Genomic DNA, 18,550 nt, shown 5'->3' on the forward strand with positions numbered 1-18,550 from the left:
ATAATCCACCAGATCAGACCCAATTAAAAAAACCCAAAACAAAAACTCACTAAAAAAAACTCAGATAATAAGAGTCAATTAAATACCCAATAAAAAAAGACGCAATAAAACAATTTTATATTATATAGTATACATAGTTTATCAATAATTAATTTTGAGGTAATAAAAACAAACTCAATTATTAACCCATTAATCCATGTAGGGAGAGAGAACAATATTGTTAAAAATTAAATATAAATTATTTTTATTTAAATTAATAATGATAATAATTAAGAGTTTTTTAAATTAATTTGTTCATTAGCCTATTTTATTTTAATTTTTTTTTCACATTTTAAATTTGTTCATTAGCCTATAACTTACACTTTCTACTATTAATTGTGTAAATTGTCAAATATTTGTTTTACATAAATTTCATATGTTATTATATGATTTGTTTTTCATTTCATCCATTTATTTTCAATATTTCAATATAAAATTTTCTAATAATATTAAACCATAATTTTTCAAGATAAAAAAATCATTATTACCCATAAATATTAATATTAAAAATAAAAATAAAAATGATTCACTTAGAACATAATCCACCAAATCAGACCCAATTAAAAAAACCCAAAAAAAACTCACTAAAAAAAACGCAGATAATAAGAGTCAATTAAAACCCAATAAAAAAAAGACGCAATAAAACAAACAAACTCAATATTTAGATCCAATTAAGAAAAACCCAAAAAAAATCACACTCACTAAAAAAACTCAGATATTAAGAGTCAATTAATTTAAATAAAAATAAATTATATTTAATTTTTAACAATATTATTGCTCAATTTTTTATGGTGTGTAACAATTAGACATCCGGTTTGTGTCATTTAATAGTCAATAAACATTTGGATTTTTTTCACCTTCCAAAAGTAAAATATTTTACATTATAAAAATATTAGCCAAATATTGTGTGTAAAATTTTATATTATATAGTATACATAGTTTATCAATAATTAACTTTGAGGTAATAAAAACAAACTCAATTATTAACAATAAATACAAACTCAATTATTAACCCATTAATCCATGTAGGGAGAGAGAGGAGTTATTGTGTTTCCTCAAATGTCCTTATAATTTTTATGTAGTTCTCAAAAATACCCCTTGCATTTAACACTCCAATGAACAAAATTTGGGCAATTATGACAATACACAATAAAAAAACTTTGCCCTTCATTCACCCTTTTATAGTAGAAAATAGTTAAAAATATTAGCCAAATATTGTGTGTAAAATTTTATATTATATAGTATACATAGTTTATCAATAATTAATTTTGAGGTAATAAAAACAAACTCAATTATTTACAATAAATACAAACTCAATTATTAACCCATTAATCCATGTAGGGAGAGAGAGGAATTATTGTGCTTTCTCAAATGTCCTTATAATTTTTATGTAGTTCTCAAAAATACCCCTTGCATTTAACACTCCAATGAACAAAATTTGGACAATTATGACAATACACAATAAAAAAACTTTGCCCTTCATTCACCCTTTTATAGTAGAATTTTTTTTTATTCACATTTTTAGGTAGATAATAAAATATGTTTTCTAATCCTCTTACTAAGCTTATTCATCATCAGTTTATTCATCAGTCTATATAACCAACACACAAAAACAATTGAGCAACAATATTGTTAAAAATTAAATATAAATTATTTTTATTTAAATTAATAATGAGAATAATTAAGAGTTTTTTTAATTTATTTTTTCATTAGCCTATTTTATTTTAATTTTTTTTTCACATTTTAAATTTGTTCATTAGCCTATAACTTCCACTTTCTACTATTAATTGTGTCAAATTGTCAAATATTTGTTATACATAAATTTCATATGTTATTATATGATTTTTTTTTTCATTTCATCCATGTATTTTCAATATTTCAATATAAAATTTTGTAATAATATTAAACCATAATTTTTAAAGATAAAAAATCATTATTACCCATAAATATTAATATTAAAAATAAAAATAAAAATGATTCACTTAAAACATAATACACCAGATCAGACCCAATTAAAAAAACCCAAAAAAACAAATTCACTAAAAAAAACTCAGATAATAAGAGTCAATTAAAAACCCAATAAAAAAAGACGCAATAAAACAAACAAACTCAATATTTAGATCCAATTAAAAAAACCCAAAAAAAATCACACTAACTAAAAAAATTTAGATATTAAAAGTCAATTAATTTAAATAAAAATAAATTATATTTAATTTTTAACAATATTATGGCTCAAATTTTTTTATGGTGTGTAACAATTAGACATCCGGTTTGTGTCATTTAGTAGTCAATCAACATTTGGATTTTTTTTTCACCTTCCAAAAGTAAAATATTTTACATCATAAAAATATTAGCCAAATATTGTGTGTGAAATTTTATATTATATAGTATACATAGTTTATCAATAATCAATTTTGAGGTAATAAAAACAAACTCAATTATTAACAATAAATACAAACTCAATTATTAACCCATTAATCCATGTAGGGAGAGATAACAATATTGTTAAAAATTAAATATAAATTATTTTTATTTAAATTAATAATGAGAATGTTGGGATCGGTTCAGAGGGTAGAGGGGGGTGAATACACTCTGAAACTTATTTTTTTTCTTTTCAAAATGATCAAGTGAAGTTTAGTTCACTTAATCTGTTTTCTCAACTTCTAAAACGGTTTGAACAACTTAAATAGTGCGGAAATAGTTCAGAGGTTTTAGTGATGCAAATGCAAGTTATAACACGATGTATGAGCAATATATAAGATAAATATGCAGTAAAGACTAAGGCACGATTTATGGAAGTTCGAAGGCTTAATCCTTCTACGTCTCCCCTTCTTCCACTTAGGAAGGAATTCACTAGAAGACTTTGGTTATTACAACGTCTTGCAATACACCCACTTCAGACTTAGGACTTATCCAATGCCTAATCCGAAACTCCTAGATTTACACAGATAAGATTCTCAGTTCTTATCAGACTGGTGGAAGCTTTCAGAGTAGCTTCAAGTCTCTTCAATAATGAATACAGTCCGGTTGAGCTTCTCAAACTGCAGAGCGGTCGAGAGTCTTGGAAACCCTAGGATGATCCTTGAAGATTAGATATGTAAACTGTAGGCGAGGGTTTATTTGAGCAGCAAGTAAATGATCTTGTAAGTGTGCTCAAGTATTGCTTCAGTATATCAGATGAGGACTTCTGATAGTATTCAAGTGATTGAGTTGATTGAGATTTTTCGTGTTGCTTGTCTTCTTGTCACTTCTTGAACAATCTTCCCTTTATATAGGTCAATCAACAACGTCTTTATTTTTGAACGTTCTGATGCTGCATTGAATGCACATTTAATGCTTCATAAATGCATTGATGATTCTGCATGAAGATCGTACACTTCTTTAAATGCAGACAACTTCCAGGGTCCAAAACTGGTATAAACGATCGAATGCTTTATCTGTAGCCATTCTTCGTTTTTGCCATTTTAGTGCAACCTGTTGTCTCGATGCAAGAGTCAATAGATCTTCTGATACGCCGGTTCTGCTTTTGATAAAAGATCTTGCAATGAACGTCTTGTCACAAGTATTTGTCTTGAGATATCTTGATAAGCAGTTGGCATTCTACCGGTAGATAGATTTATCCTCTGCTGGTTTGAATAACCAGTCGATAGGCTTGTGACTGCAACCGGTCGAGAGACAAAGGCGATTGACAAGCTTCCGGTAGATAACTTGAAGGGTTTAGACGGTTGCGGTAGGAGTTGTAGTAGATTCCTGAAATACAAAAGATTGGCAGCACATTCCTATACAATGAGTTGTTGTTTGTTATCACCAAAATGTCGGATTCAACAATTTCCCCCTTTTTGGTGATGACAAAACTTAAGTGCTCCGAAAGCAATATGAAAGCATTAAAATGAACTTCATTGAGAGAATGAATTTCATTAATTACAATAAGCATTCTTATTACACCTACTGAAGAAAAACAAAATGAGATACAGCTGCGATAAGTGAAGAAGAGACAAGTTGTTCATCTTTTGAACCAACTGGCTCCTCCTGACCTATCGCCTTCTCTTCTTCTTCTGTCGGCTTCTTCCTTTCTTCTGGATTCTTCTTCACGTCTTATTGCCTCTGCTGCTCTTCGTTGCTCTTCTTCCCCCTTTTTGGCATCACCTTGGTTGAGTCGAAGGATGATCTCAGTGAGTTGAGTGCCAAGGAAGGCTTGCATAGTATCAATTTTTGCATCTAGTTGAGCAATTAGAGTAGCTTGCATAGTGTCCATCCGATCATTCAGCTGCCTATGAAGGCGGTTTTCGGATCTGACAACTTGTTCGGAGACGGTAGAGAACGTTTGGATTTGAGTGCGATGATGGGCAGTGATCTTTTTGGACAGATGAGCAAGGTCTCTAGACACGGTCTCAAAATGCCGAATCATCGTCGTGCGTGAATTGTCAACCCATGAGGATGTGTTTGTGATGTCTTGTGAAAAGGAGCGAACTGTTTGCATGAGATCATGAAGCCTATTTATCAATGTGTGATCCAGAGCTGCTGCCATGGCTTCAATATATGAGTCATCAGTCTGAAGCATTTGACTCTGTGTGTCATTCCTTGGTGAAGCCGGGCCAGACTCAAGATGATGTGATGCTGGTGATCTGGCTGGTGAGCTAGCTGATGGACCTTCCAATAGTGGTACAGTTGGAGATGTAGGGGTCTCGACTGCAGCCAAGATGGTTGGTGGAGTAGCAGGATCAGCACTCGGTTCATCCATTAGGAGATCTTCCACAAACTTTTCAGTAGATGGAGACGGTTGAAGTGCTGGGTCAGCATCAGTCACTGGCTGTTCTTGAGGTGCAAGTGATACAATAGTGCTTGGTATCTCTGTTGGGGGCACTACTGCTTCACTGCTGCAAGGAGCCTCTGTCACAGAGGTGACAGGAATTTCTTGTTCAATCACTTCTAAAAAATCTTGTAGACGACTGGGAGAGGTGTGAGCGGTCGCCGCTGGAGATGAGTGAGCAGTCACAGCTGCTTCCGGTTGAATTACTGCTTGGACTGCGGTTGAGGCGGGGTCGACCGATGAAGATGCTCCCACAATCGATCCTAGAGCGGATGACTGAAACAGGTCAGCAGTGATGAGACCGGTCAGAATCCCATCTGAAAGAGTAATAGCAGAGACGTCTTCTTCACCCTGATCTTGGGTAAGAAAAGTCTTCATCATCACCTGTGCTTCCAGTCCATAAGCCTGTATACAAGCTGCTGAAGCTGTCGTCTTTACGTTGTTAAAATCTTGGAAGTGCTGAAGTAGTTGAGTGATTTGACGTAGACTATTCTGTAGTCCAGTCAAAATCACAAAGTCATCGGCGGCGGTAGGACTCTTGGATTTGAATTTATTGACACGCTCAGTAATCAACAGAGATATCAGGCTTCCTCGAAGCTTCAAGTCGATGAGCTGTCTTCTTCCCAGAGCCTCCACGATGTCTTCAGTGTCAGCAAAAAGAAGCATCTTCTGCTCAATAACATTCAGAGCTTTCCACTTAGGAAATATTTGAGCAAGCGTCAGGTGAGTACGGGAATGATGCCATCTGTCAAAGCGCTGTAGGTGACGCTTGACAGTGCGGAGAACGTGAGAGATGATCAAGTTAAGCTCTACAGTAGCTGCTGGTTGAGCCTTAGGTGAGTAGATCATCACACGTTTCCCTTTGTCCTTGGGATCAGCGAGAGTGACCTTTGGAGTTGATGAGACACCTTCCCTGATTATCACACCCTTGGTAGGACGTGGAGCAGTAGTAGCAGTAGTGGTAGTAGTCTCGACCGTTGGCAGAATTGGTGTTGGAACGGTAGGAGCAAGTCCAGAAAGGGACTTTAACTTCTTGTGCTGCCTCTTATTCTCGCCTGCAGGCGTGGATGGCACAGCTGCTTTGGAGACAGAAGGAGATGACTTGCTGAAGGCTTGAATCAGTGGAACGTTCTCACGTGATTCTTCTTCAGAGTCAGACTCTATGATAAGTTGACGCTTGGCAGATTTCTTGGTATGGGCTGGTTTGGCCGCTACCGGGACTGTTGAAAGCAGTTGAGTGACAGCAACAACACTTGCAGTTGAAGGCAGAGTGTCGACCGCAACCTCTTTCTTGTTCAGAAACTTGAAGATTGTAGACTTGTTGAGCCATTTGGTGGGATGCAGAGGCTCAGTCTTGGAGAAGTCTACTCCAAGGACGCTCAAGATGTGGCAAATTTGCAGAGCAAATCCCTCGGATTGCCCTTTTCCCCTGATCATTTCACATAAAGTAGTGAACAATATGTCTGACCAGTTGATGTTGATTTTGGAGGCGATACAAGCCATGTATTGGAATTTCTCCATCGTCACCTTGTCGTACGATCCAGCCTTGGCAAGAAGATTCTTGGCCACGATGTTGGTCAATAGCCTGAATGGAGCTTTAAGAGATGTCTTCTGAGCCGGCAGTTTGATCGGAGCATCAGTGGTTGAGAATTCCTTCAACCAGTATGAGCAGTTACCATCAGGAAGATCCGCGCATTTTGTCAAACCCCTGGAGGGCAGATCAAATGTGCTGGCGAAGAACTTTTGATTGAAGGAGTAGGACTCTGTCCGGATCAAGCATTTGACAGTCCCATGCTCGATTTGAGCGGTTGCAAAGAACTCTTTCAAGACAGGCAGATCGCAGATGGCGCTGCTTCCCAAAAACTTCTTCAGTCCAGAGGCTTCAAGCATGGTGAAGACCTCAGTGATTCCTGCATTGTTTGCCTCAATAACGGAATCAAAGTTGATTGCAAGGCAAGTCTTCTGGATCGACATGATAGTTGTAGATAAGAACTCGAGCAAAGAGTAAGCAAAAGCTTGATAGTAATACGATAGAACTTTTAATGCAATATGAAAGCTTTAGCAATGGTGAAAGGTTGATATACGAGTATAAAGAAGTATATATAGGAACCTATGGGCCATATGGTGATGTCATGAAAAGTATTTTTGAAATTCAAAAAGTTTTGAAGAGTATAATCACCGCGCCCAATTAATGTCATTTGGTTCAAAGCACAAAGCTGTTAGTACAGAGCCTGTCAGAGACTAGCTAAAGGCGGATGATATGCCAACATTTATGGCAATGTAACAACTAAGCTATTAAAGTCATACTAGCAATCATTCCCCCTAAAAGCATGCATACTAAGTTAGATCTACTAAGCCAAGAATATTTCGAAAATATGAAAACTTAGCGTCCGGTAAAGGCTTGGTGAATATGTCTGCTGCTTGCTGATCGGTAGAGATGTATTCCAGCCTGATTTCCTTCTTTAAGACATGATCTCGGATAAAGTGATGCCTGACATCAATGTGCTTTGTCCTAGAGTGCATCACTGGATTGTGAGTGATGGCTATGGAACTTGTATTGTCACAGTAGATTGGAGCTTCACTCGACCGGATTCCATAGTCATTAAGCTGCTGTTGAATCCAGAGTATTTGAGCACAACAGCTGCCAGCAGCAAGGTATTCTGCTTCGGCGGTCGAGGTAGCAATTGATGTCTGCTTCTTACTTGACCACGAAATTAGTCTATCTCCAAGGAATTGACATGTGCCACTTGTACTTTTGCGATCAATTCTACAACCTGCATAATCTGCATCTGAATAGCCAATAAGATTAAGATTTGAATCTTTGGGATACCAAAGACCCACATTAGTAGTTTCTTTAATATATTTAATTATTCGTTTGGCGGCAATGAAATGAGATTGCTTAGGTGCTGCTTGAAATCTAGCACATAAACAAACTGAATACATGATATCCGGTCGACTGGCAGTCAAATAAAGCAATGAGCCAATAAGGCCTCGATACATTGTTACCTCGATCGGGATTCTCCCTTCATCTTTATCAAGCTTGATTGATGTACTCATGGGGGTAGATACAGTTGAGCACTGTTCCATTCCAAACTTCTTTACCAATTCCTTGGCATACTTGGATTGATTGATAAATATTCCAGTTTCAAGTTGCTTCACTTGCAATCCAAGAAAGAAATTTAGCTCGCCCATCATGCTCATTTCAAATTTCTCCTACATCATCTTAGAGAACTTTGAGCACAACTTGGGGTTAGTTGACCCAAATATAATGTCATCAACATAAATTTGTACTAGTAACACATGATCACCTTTTACAAATTTAAACAAGGTCTTATCGACCGTTCCAATTTGGAAATCATGTTCCAGTAAAAATTTTAGTAATGTATCATACCATGCATGCGGTGCTTGTTTTAATCCATAGAGAGCTTTGTCAAGTTTATAGATATATTGAGGATGAGTAGGATTGACAAAACCTGGTGGTTGTTCAACGTACACCTCTTCTTGAAGTAGACCATTGAGGAATGCAGACTTGACATCCATTTGATAAACTTTAAAGTCCTTGAAAGCTGCATAGGCAAGAAAGATGCGGATTGCTTCTAGTCTTGCAACTGGCGCGAAGGATTCCTCAAAGTCTATGCCTTCTTCTTGTCTGAATCCTTGTGCAACAAGCCGAGCTTTGTTACGCACAACAGTGCCATGTTCATCGAGCTTGTTACGAAACACCCATCTAGTTCCAATCACATTTTGATTTTCCGGTCGAGGAACTAGATGCCAAACATTATTGCGGGTGAATTGATTCAACTCTTCTTGCATAGCTTCAATCCAGCTGGCATCTGATAGAGCTTCATCTATCTTCTTAGGCTCTACCTGAGATATGAAAGCTGCATGCAAGAATTCATTAATCATTTGACCACGTGTTTTTCGAGGAGCAGAAGAGTCACCTATGACCAACCCAGGTGGATGATCTTTGTTCCACCTAAAATAATTTCCTAAAGGGTTGTCATCAATTGGTTGACGAACGTCCTCGTTTACTGGATCATCATTGGCAGGAGGATCGTTATCAACCGGTGGATCCTCTTCTGGCCTTGTTTGATCACACACGATAGAGGGAACTGGATCATCCTTCTTTGGAGGATATGGATCACTGTCACTCTCTTCCTGTAGATTTGTGTTTTCCAGTCTATGACTCAGATCATTTATGCTCCCTTGAGTTTGTTCTGTACAAAGAGTAGATTCATCAAAAACAACATGAATGGTTTCCTCGACCGTTAGTGATCTTTGATTGAACACTCGATAAGCTCTGCTAACGGCTGAGTAACCAATAAAAGTTCCTTCGTCTGCTTTGGCATCGAAGGCTGTCAAATGATTTTTGCCATTGTTGTGGATAAAGCATTTGCACCCAAAAATTTTGAAGTATGAAATATCAGGTTTTGTGTCATTCCAGATCTCATATGGAGTTTTGTTAAATCGTTTATTAATCATAGATCTGTTTTGAGTATAGCAAGTTGTGTTAACTGCTTCTGCCCAAAGCCTTTGAGAAACATTTGAATCAGCAATCATAGTTCTGACTGCTTCCTTTAAAGTATGGTTCCTTCTTTCAGCCACCCCATTTTGCTGTGGGGATCTAGCAGCTGACAACTCATGCTTGATTCCCTGATCATCTAGATAAGTCATAAGAGTGGTGTTTAAAAATTCAGTCCCTCTATCACTCCTGATTCTATCTATCACAGTAGATTGTTCATTTTGCAAGCGTTTAAAAAGCTTAATCAGGTGAGGTGCAGTTTGATCTTTTGAAGAGAGAAAGATGACCCAAGTAAATCGAGAAAAGTCATCTATAACAACAAGAGCATATCTCATTCCCCCTATGCTTCTTACTGGTATAGGACCAAATAGGTCCATGTGAAGTAAATCTAAGCATTTGGAAGAAGACATACACCCTTTATTTTTAAAGGTTGCTCTCACCTGCTTTCCTAGTTGACAAGCAGGACAAACTTTGTCTTTTATAAAATCTCCTTCAGGCAGACCAGAAACCAAATCATGCTTCCTCAAGTTAGAGATGGACTTAAAATTTAGATGATTTAACCGCTTATGCCACAACCAATGTTTATCATGATGAGCAGTAAGACAAGTAGGTGAAGAAATATGTGAGCAAGACCAGTTTACCTTGTAGGTGTTTAGGTCTCTTACACCGGTCATAAGAGTCTCACCTTTGTCATTTTTGATGATGCAAGTGTGTTTGTGAAACTCGACCGAATGATCATTGTCACATAGTTGACTAATACTTATCAAATTATAGCACAGTTTGTCAACAAGCAACACATCTTTAATAATGATGTTACCATGGATAATCTTACCCTTACCCACGGTTTTACCTTTGGAGTTGTCTCCAAAGCTGATCTTTGGTCCTTTGCACAGCACAACTTATGTTAGAAGTTCTGGATTCCCTATCATGTGCCGTGAGCAACCACTATCTAAGTACCAGGTAGTGTCCTTGATAGAAGTGGTCTTCTCGCCCGTTTGGACTTTTAGTACCTCCTCAGCTTCTTCTTCGATGTCAGCCATAAGGCATCCCACCTTTTCATCATCGCTGTCATCTGAAGAGCTTCCGGTATTGGGGTTGTCAGAGTCAGACTCAGCCCACTTGCTTTTGCTTTCGTCTGCTACTAGAACCCTTTGGTCTCTTCCTTTTCTAACCGTCCTCTTGTCCTCCTTGCCCCTTCTTCTTTCGAAGAATTGCTTCTGATCATTGCTCTTAGGCTTGGTGCAATCTGCAAAGAGATCATGCAGTTCAACCTTGCTTAAGTCTTTTGACTCCCTCATGGCCACTGTCTTGATCTCCCATTCTTTGGGCAAAGCTCTCATAACCTTCACAGCAATTTCATGGTTAGTATAAGTTTTTCCTAAAACAATAAGATCACAAATGATACTACTGAACCGTTCATCAAATTCAGCCATGGTTTCCCCTGGCTTCATTTTGGCATTGTCATATTTTTGAATGGCCATGGTGAGCTTGTTTTCCTTGGTCTGGTCATTTCCTTCACATAGCTGAGTGAGCTTCTCCCAAATCTCCTTTGCTGTGGAGCATGACTTGATTTTGCTGAACATGTTCTTGTCCAGTGTTTTGTATAGGATGTCCCGGGCCACATTGTCAAGATTGGCCTTCTTTTTGTCCTCAGTAGTCCACTCAGCTCTTGGTTTCTCAATCATTTGTCCTGCACCATCGGTTAGAGCTGGGTTGACCTTCATGATTTTGATAGGACCGTCTGTTATGACATATAGCATGTCATCGTCCTGTGCTGCAAGATGTGCCTGCATGCGAATTTTCCAGTCATCATAATCTTCTTTAGAAAACATAGGAATTTTGTTGAAAGAAGTCATGATTTTAAAACTTTAGATCAGCAGTTGAGAAAGGAACCCTCTCTGATACCACTTGTTGGGATCGGTTCAGAGGGTAGAGGGGGGGTGAATACACTCTGAAACTTATTTTCTTTCTTTTCAAAATGATCAAGTGAAGTTTAGTTCACTTAATCTGTTTTCTCAACTTCTAAAACGGTTTGAACAACTTAAATAGTGCGGAAATAGTTCAGAGGTTTTAGTGATGCAAAGGCAAGTTATAACACGATGTATGAGCAATATATAAGATAAATATGCAGTAAAGACTAAGGCACGATTTATGGAAGTTCGAAGGCTTAATCCTTCTACGTCTCCCCTTCTTCCACTTAGGAAGGAATTCACTAGAAGACTTTGGTTATTACAACGTCTTGCAATACACCCACTTCAGACTTAGGACTTATCCAATGCCTAATCCGAAACTCTTAGATTTACACAGATAAGATTCTCAGTTCTTATCAGACTGGTGGAAGCTTTCAGAGTAGCTTCAAGTCTCTTTAATAATGAATACAGTCCGGTTGAGCTTCTCAAACTGCAGAGCGGTCGAGAGGCTTGGAAACCCTAGGATGATCCTTGAAGATCAGATATGTAAACTGTAGGCGAGGGTTTATTTGAGCAGCAAGTGAATGATCTTGTAAGTGTGCTCAAGTATTGCTTCAGTATATCAGATGAGGACTTCTGATAGTATTCAAGTGATTGAGTTGATTGAGATTTTTCGTGTTGCTTGTCTTCTTGTCACTTCTTGAGCAATCTTCCCTTTATATAGGTCAATCAACAACGTCTTTATTTTTGAACGTTCTGATGCTGCATTGAATGCACATTTAATGCTTCATAAATGCATTGATGATTCTGCATGAAGATCGTACACTTCTTTAAATGCAGACAACTTTCAGGGTCCAAAAATGGTATAAACGGTCGAATGCTTTATTTGTAGCCATTCTGCGTTTTTGCCATTTTAGTGCAACCTGTTGTCTCGATGCAAGAGTCAATAGATCTTCTGATACGCCGGTTCTGCTTTTGATAAAAGATCTTGCAATGAACGTCTTGTCACAAGTATTTGTCTTGAGATATCTTGATAAGCAGTTGGCATTCTACCGGTAGATAGATTTATCCTCTGCTGGTTTGAATAACCAGTCGATAGGCTTGTGACTGCAACCAGTCGAGAGACAAAGGCGGTTGACAAGCTTCCGGTAGATAACTTGAAGGGTTTAGACGGTTGCGGTAGGAGTTGTAGTAGATTTCTGAAATACAAAAGATTGGCAGCACATTCCTATACAATGAGTTGTTGTTTGTTATCACCAAAATGTCGGATTCAACAGAGAATAATTAAGAGTTTTTTTAATTAATTTGTTCATTAGCCTATTTTATTTTTTTTTTTTTTTCACATTTTAAATTTGTTCATTAGCCTATAACTTCCACTTTCTACTATTAATTGTGTCAAATTGTCAAATATTTGTTATACATAAATTTCATATGTTATTATATGATTTGTTTTTCATTTCATCCATGTATTTTCAATATTTCAATATAAAATTTTGTAATAATATTAAACCATAATTTTTCAAGATAAAAAATCATTATTATCCATAAATATTAATATTAAAAATAAAAATAAAAATGATTCAATTAGAACATAATCCACCAGATCAGACCCAATTAAAAAAACCCAAAACAAAAACTCACTAAAAAAAACTCAGATAATAAGAGTCAATTAAATACCCAATAAAAAAAAGACGCAATAAAACAATTTTATATTATATAGTATACATAGTTTATCAATAATTAATTTTGAGGTAATAAAAACAAACTCAATTATTAACAATAAATACAAACTCAATTATTAACCCATTAATCCATGTAGGGAGAGAGAACAATATTGTTAAAAATTAAATATAAATTATTTTTATTTAAATTAATAATGAGAATAATTAAGAGTTTTTTTAATTAATTTGTTCATTAGCCTATTTTATTTTAATTTTTTTTTTACATTTTAAATTTATTCATTAGCCTATAACTTACACTTTCTACTATTAATTGTGTCAAATTGTCAAATATTTGTTTTACATAAATTTCATATGTTATTATATGATTTGTTTTTCATTTCATCCATTTATTTTCAATATTTCAATATAAAATTTTGTAATAATATTAAACCATAATTTTTCAAGATAAAAAATCATTATTACCCATAAATATTAATATTAAAAGTAAAAATAAAAATGATTCACTTAGAACATAATCCACCAAATCAGACCCAATTAAAAAAACCCAAAAAAAACTGTTGAATCCGATATTTTGGTGATAACAAACAACAACTCATTGTATAGGATTGTGCTGCCAACCATTGTATTTCAGGAACCTACTACAACTTCTACCGAAAGCTTGTCAACCGCCTTTGCTCTCGACCGGCTGAAGTCACAAGCCTATCAACTGGCTATCAAGACCAGCAGAGGATAAATCTATCTACCGGAAGCTTGTCAACCGCCTTTATCTCTCGACCGGTTGAAGTCACAAGCTTATCGACTGGTTATTCAAACCAGCAGAGGACAAATATCTCTACCGGTAGAATGCCAACTGCCTATCTAGATATCTCGAGACAAGTACCTATGACAAGATGTTCTTTGCAGGATCTTTTATTAAAAGCAGAACCGGCGTTTCAGAAGATTTGTTGACTCCTGCAAATCAAGACAACAGGTTGTACCAAAATGGCAAAAACACAGAATGACTGCAGATAAAGCATTCGACCGTTTATTCCAGTTTTGGACCCTGGAAGTTGTCTGCAGTGTACGATCCTCATGCAGAATCATCAATGCATTTATGAGCATTAAATGTGCATTCAATGCAGCATCAGAACGTTCAAAATAAAGACGTTGATGATTGACCTATATAAAGGGAAGATTGCTCAAACAACAACAACAAGTGATACGAGACAACGAAGAGAGACAAGCAACTCAGAAAAATTTCAATCACTTGACTAATATCAGAAGTCCTCATCTGATATACTTGAGCACACTTACAAGATCAATCATCTGCTGCTCAAATAAACCCTCGCCTACAGTTCACATATCTGATCGTCAAGGATCATCCTAGGGTTTTCAAGCCTCTCGACCGCTCTGCAGTCTGAGAAGCTCAACTCAACTATACTCAGTGTTGAAGAGACTTGAAGCTGCTCTGAAAGCTTCCACCAGTCTGATAAGAACTGAGAATCTTATCTGTGTAAATCTAGGAGTTTCGGATTAGGCATTGGATAAGTCCTAAGTCTGAAGTGGGTGTATTACAAGACGTTGTAATAACCAAAGTCTTCTAGTGAATTCCTTCCTAAGTGGAAGAAGGGGAGACGTAGAAGGATTAAGCCTTCGAACTTCCATAAAATCGTGCTTTAGCATTTACTGCCACTTATCTCACATCCTGCTCATACATTGCATTATAAACTTTGCATCACTAAAACCTCTGAACTATTTCCGCACTATTTAAGTTGTTCAAAACGTTTTAGAAGTTGAGAAAACTGATTAAGTGAACTAAACTTCACTTGATCATTTTAAAGAAGTAGAAGAAAAGTTTCAGAGTGTATTCACCCCCCCCCCCTCTACCCTCTGAACCGATCCCAACAAGTGGTATCAGAGCGGGTTCCTTTCTCAACTGCTGATCTGAAGTTTTCAAATCATGACTTCTTTCAACAGAATTCCTATGTTTTCTAAAGAAGAGTATGATGATTGGAAAATTCGCATGCAGGCACATCTTGCAGCACAGGATGATGACATGCTATATGTCATAACAGACGGTCCTATCAAAATTATGAAGGTCAACCCAGCTCTAGCCGATGGTGCAGGACAAATGATTGAGAAACCAAGAGCTGAGTGGACCACTGAGGACAAAAAGAAGGCCAATCTTGACAATGTGGCCCGGGACATCCTATACAAAACACTGGACAAGAATATGTTCAGCAAAATCAAGTCATGTTCCACAGCAAAGGAGATTTGGGAGAAGCTCACTCAGCTGTGTGAAGGGAATGACCAGACAAAGGAAAACAAGCTCACTCTGGCCATTCAAAAATATGACAACGCCAAAATGAAGCCAGGGGAAACCATGGCTGAATTTGATGAACGGTTCAGTAGTATCATCTGTGATCTTACTGCTTTAGGTAAAACTTATACTAACCGAGAAATTGCTGTGAAGGTTATGAGAGCTCTGCCCAAAGAATGGGAGATCAAGACAGTGGCCATGAGAGAGTCAAAAGACTTGAGCAAGGTTGAACTGCATGATCTCTTTGCTGATCTCAAAGCCTACGAGTTCGAGCTCAACATGAGAACAGAAGATGAACCATCCACATCTCAACCAACCAAGGCCTTAACCTCAACCGTGATACGTCCACCGGTCAAGGAACCTCCAAAGAGATCAGCTGAGCAAATCAGCAATGAAGCCATGACACTCTTTGTCAAGAAATTTGGCCATTTCATTGCAGACTGCACCAAGCCTAAGAACAATGATCAGAAGCAATTCTCCGAAAGAAGAAGGGGTAAGGAGGATAAAAGGACGTTTAGAAAAGGAAAAGACCAAAGGGTTCTAGTAGCAGATGAAAGCAAAAGCAAGTGGGCTGAGTCTGACTCTGACAACTCCAATACCGGAAGCTCTTCAGATGACAGCGATGATGAAAAAGTGGAATGCCTTATGGCCGACATCGAAGAAGAAGCTGAGGAGGTATTTGACTTTGGCTCACCTGAATTTACTCACAGTGATTTAGTTACTGCTTTACACGAAATGGCTAATGAATACAAAGCATTATCCAAGGAGTTCGAGGAAGTAAAGGCAGAAAGAGCTAATCTAAAAGATAAGTCAAGCAAATCAAGCTGCATGCAGCAAAAAGAGCTTGATGGTCTTAAGGTCAAGCTAAGTCTGCTGGCTACTGAGAACGACACCTTGAAAAGAGTATTCCAAGCTACCTTGATTGAAAATAAAAAACTACTTGAAACCATTAAGGCTTGGAATAAATCTTCGGTAACCATTGACAAGATTCAAGAAATCCAAAGACCGGTACATGATAAAACCGGTCTAGGGTTTGGAACAAATGAACAGTCTATGGAATCCTGTATTCAGTCAAGCCTGGACAAAGGCAATCTTAACAAAATAAGATTTGTCAGGTCCAGCACGATATATGAACACGATGAGTGCAGCTTTGACAAAAATCAGAAAGTATCGAACGAACGAAGCTCTAAGCATAAAGGGCTGGGATATGTGGATCCCCAGACCTCTAATCAAAGAGGAACTTGGATCAAACCAAAACCTAATGAAAGAAGAAAGGAAAACCAATCTAATTTCAAAAGGCCATGGAATGAGTCTAACTACTCTAAGAAAATATGGTCAAAGGAGAAGCCTTACCAGTACTTTAATTGCAGGCCAGTTCAAAAGAGGTACAGGCTAACTGATGAAAATAAAAAAGGCAAGCAGCACACAGCAATCTCACAAGCACACACATTTACTGCCTATCGACCGCACAGATTTCTGGACACACACACGGGCAAACCTGTAAGGGTGTTCCAGGTGTGGGTCCCGAAAGGGCTAATCCGACCTGGACCCTACTAGATATGGGTACCAAAAGTTCTTCACTCTTTGCAGGTACTAAAAGTCCAAACGGGCGAGAAAACCACTTCTATCAAGGACACTACCTGGTATTTAGATAGCGGTTGCTCACGACACATGACAGGGAATTCCGGTTGAGGTAACCATATATCGAGGCCTTATTGGTTCACTGCTCTATTTGACTGCCAGTCGACCGGATATCATGTATTCAGTTTGTTTATGTGCTAGATTTCAAGCCGCACCTAAGCAATCTCATTTCATTGCTACCAAACGAATACTTAAATATATTAAAGGAACTACTAATGTGGGTCTTTGGTATCCCAAAGATTCAAATCTTAATCTTATTGGCTATTCAGATGCAGATTATGCAGGTTGTAGAATTGATCGCAAAAGTACAAGTGGCACATGTCAATTCCTTGGAGATAGACTAATCTCGTGGTCAAGTAAGAAGCAGACATCAATTGCTACCTCGACCGCCGAAGCAGAATACCTTGCTGCTGGCAGCTGTTGTGCTCAAATACTCTGGATTCAACAGCAGCTTAATGATTATGGGATTCGGTCGAGTGAAGCTCCAATCTACTGTGACAATACAAGTGCCATAGCCATCACTCACAATCCAGTGATGCACTCTCGGACAAAGCACATTGATGTCAGGCATCACTTTATCCGAGATCATGTCTTAAAGAAGGAAATTAGGCTGGAATACATCTCTACCGATCAGCAAGCAGCAGACATATTCACCAAGCCTCTACCGGACGCTAAGTTTTCATATTTTCGAAATATTCTTGGCTTAGTAGATTTAAGTTAGTATGCATGTGTTTAGGGGGAATGATTGTCAATATGACATTAATAGATTAGCTGTTACGTTGCCATTAATATTGGCATATCATCCGCCTTTAACTAGTCTCTGACAGGCTTCGTACTAGCAGCTTGGTGCTTTGAACCAAATGACATTAATTGGGCGCCGTGATTATGCTCTTCAAAACTTTTTGAATTTCAAAAATACTTTTCATGACATCACCCTATGGCCCATAGGTTCCTATATATACTTCTTTACACTCGTATATCAATTTTTCACCTTTGCTAAAAACTTTCATATTGTATTAAACGCTCCATCGAATTACTCTCAAGCTTTTGCTTACTCTTTGCTCGAGTTCTTATCAATAGATATCATGTCGATCCAGAAGACTTGCCTCGCCATCAACTTTGATTCTGTTGTTAAGGCAAACAACGCAGGAATAACTGAGGTCTTCACCATGCTTGAAGCCTCTGGACTGAGGAAATTTCTGGAATGCAGCGCCATCTGCGATTTGCCTGTTTTGAAGGAGTTCTTCGCAACCGCTCAAATCGAGCATGGGACTATCAAATGCTTGATCAAGACAGAGGTCTACTCCTTCAATCAGAAGTTCTTCGCCAGCACATTTGATCTGCCCTCCAGGGGTTTGACAAAATGCACGGATCTTCCAGATGGTAACTGCTCTTATTGGTTGAAGGAGTTCTCAACTACTGATGCTCCGATCAAACTGCCGGCCCAGAAGACATCTCTCAAAGCTCCATTCAGGCTACTGACTAATATCGTGGCCAAGAATCTTCTGGCCAAGGCTGGATCTTACGACAAGGTGACGCTGGAGAAATTTCAATACATGGCTTGTATTGCCTCCAAGATCAACATAAACTGGTCAGACATTCTGTTCAATATTCTATGTGAAATGATCAGGGGCAAAGGGCAATCCG

The sequence above is a fragment of the Henckelia pumila genome, chromosome 3, assembly GCF_033568475.1.
Source record: "Henckelia pumila isolate YLH828 chromosome 3, ASM3356847v2, whole genome shotgun sequence".
Taxonomy (NCBI): domain Eukaryota; kingdom Viridiplantae; phylum Streptophyta; class Magnoliopsida; order Lamiales; family Gesneriaceae; genus Henckelia; species Henckelia pumila.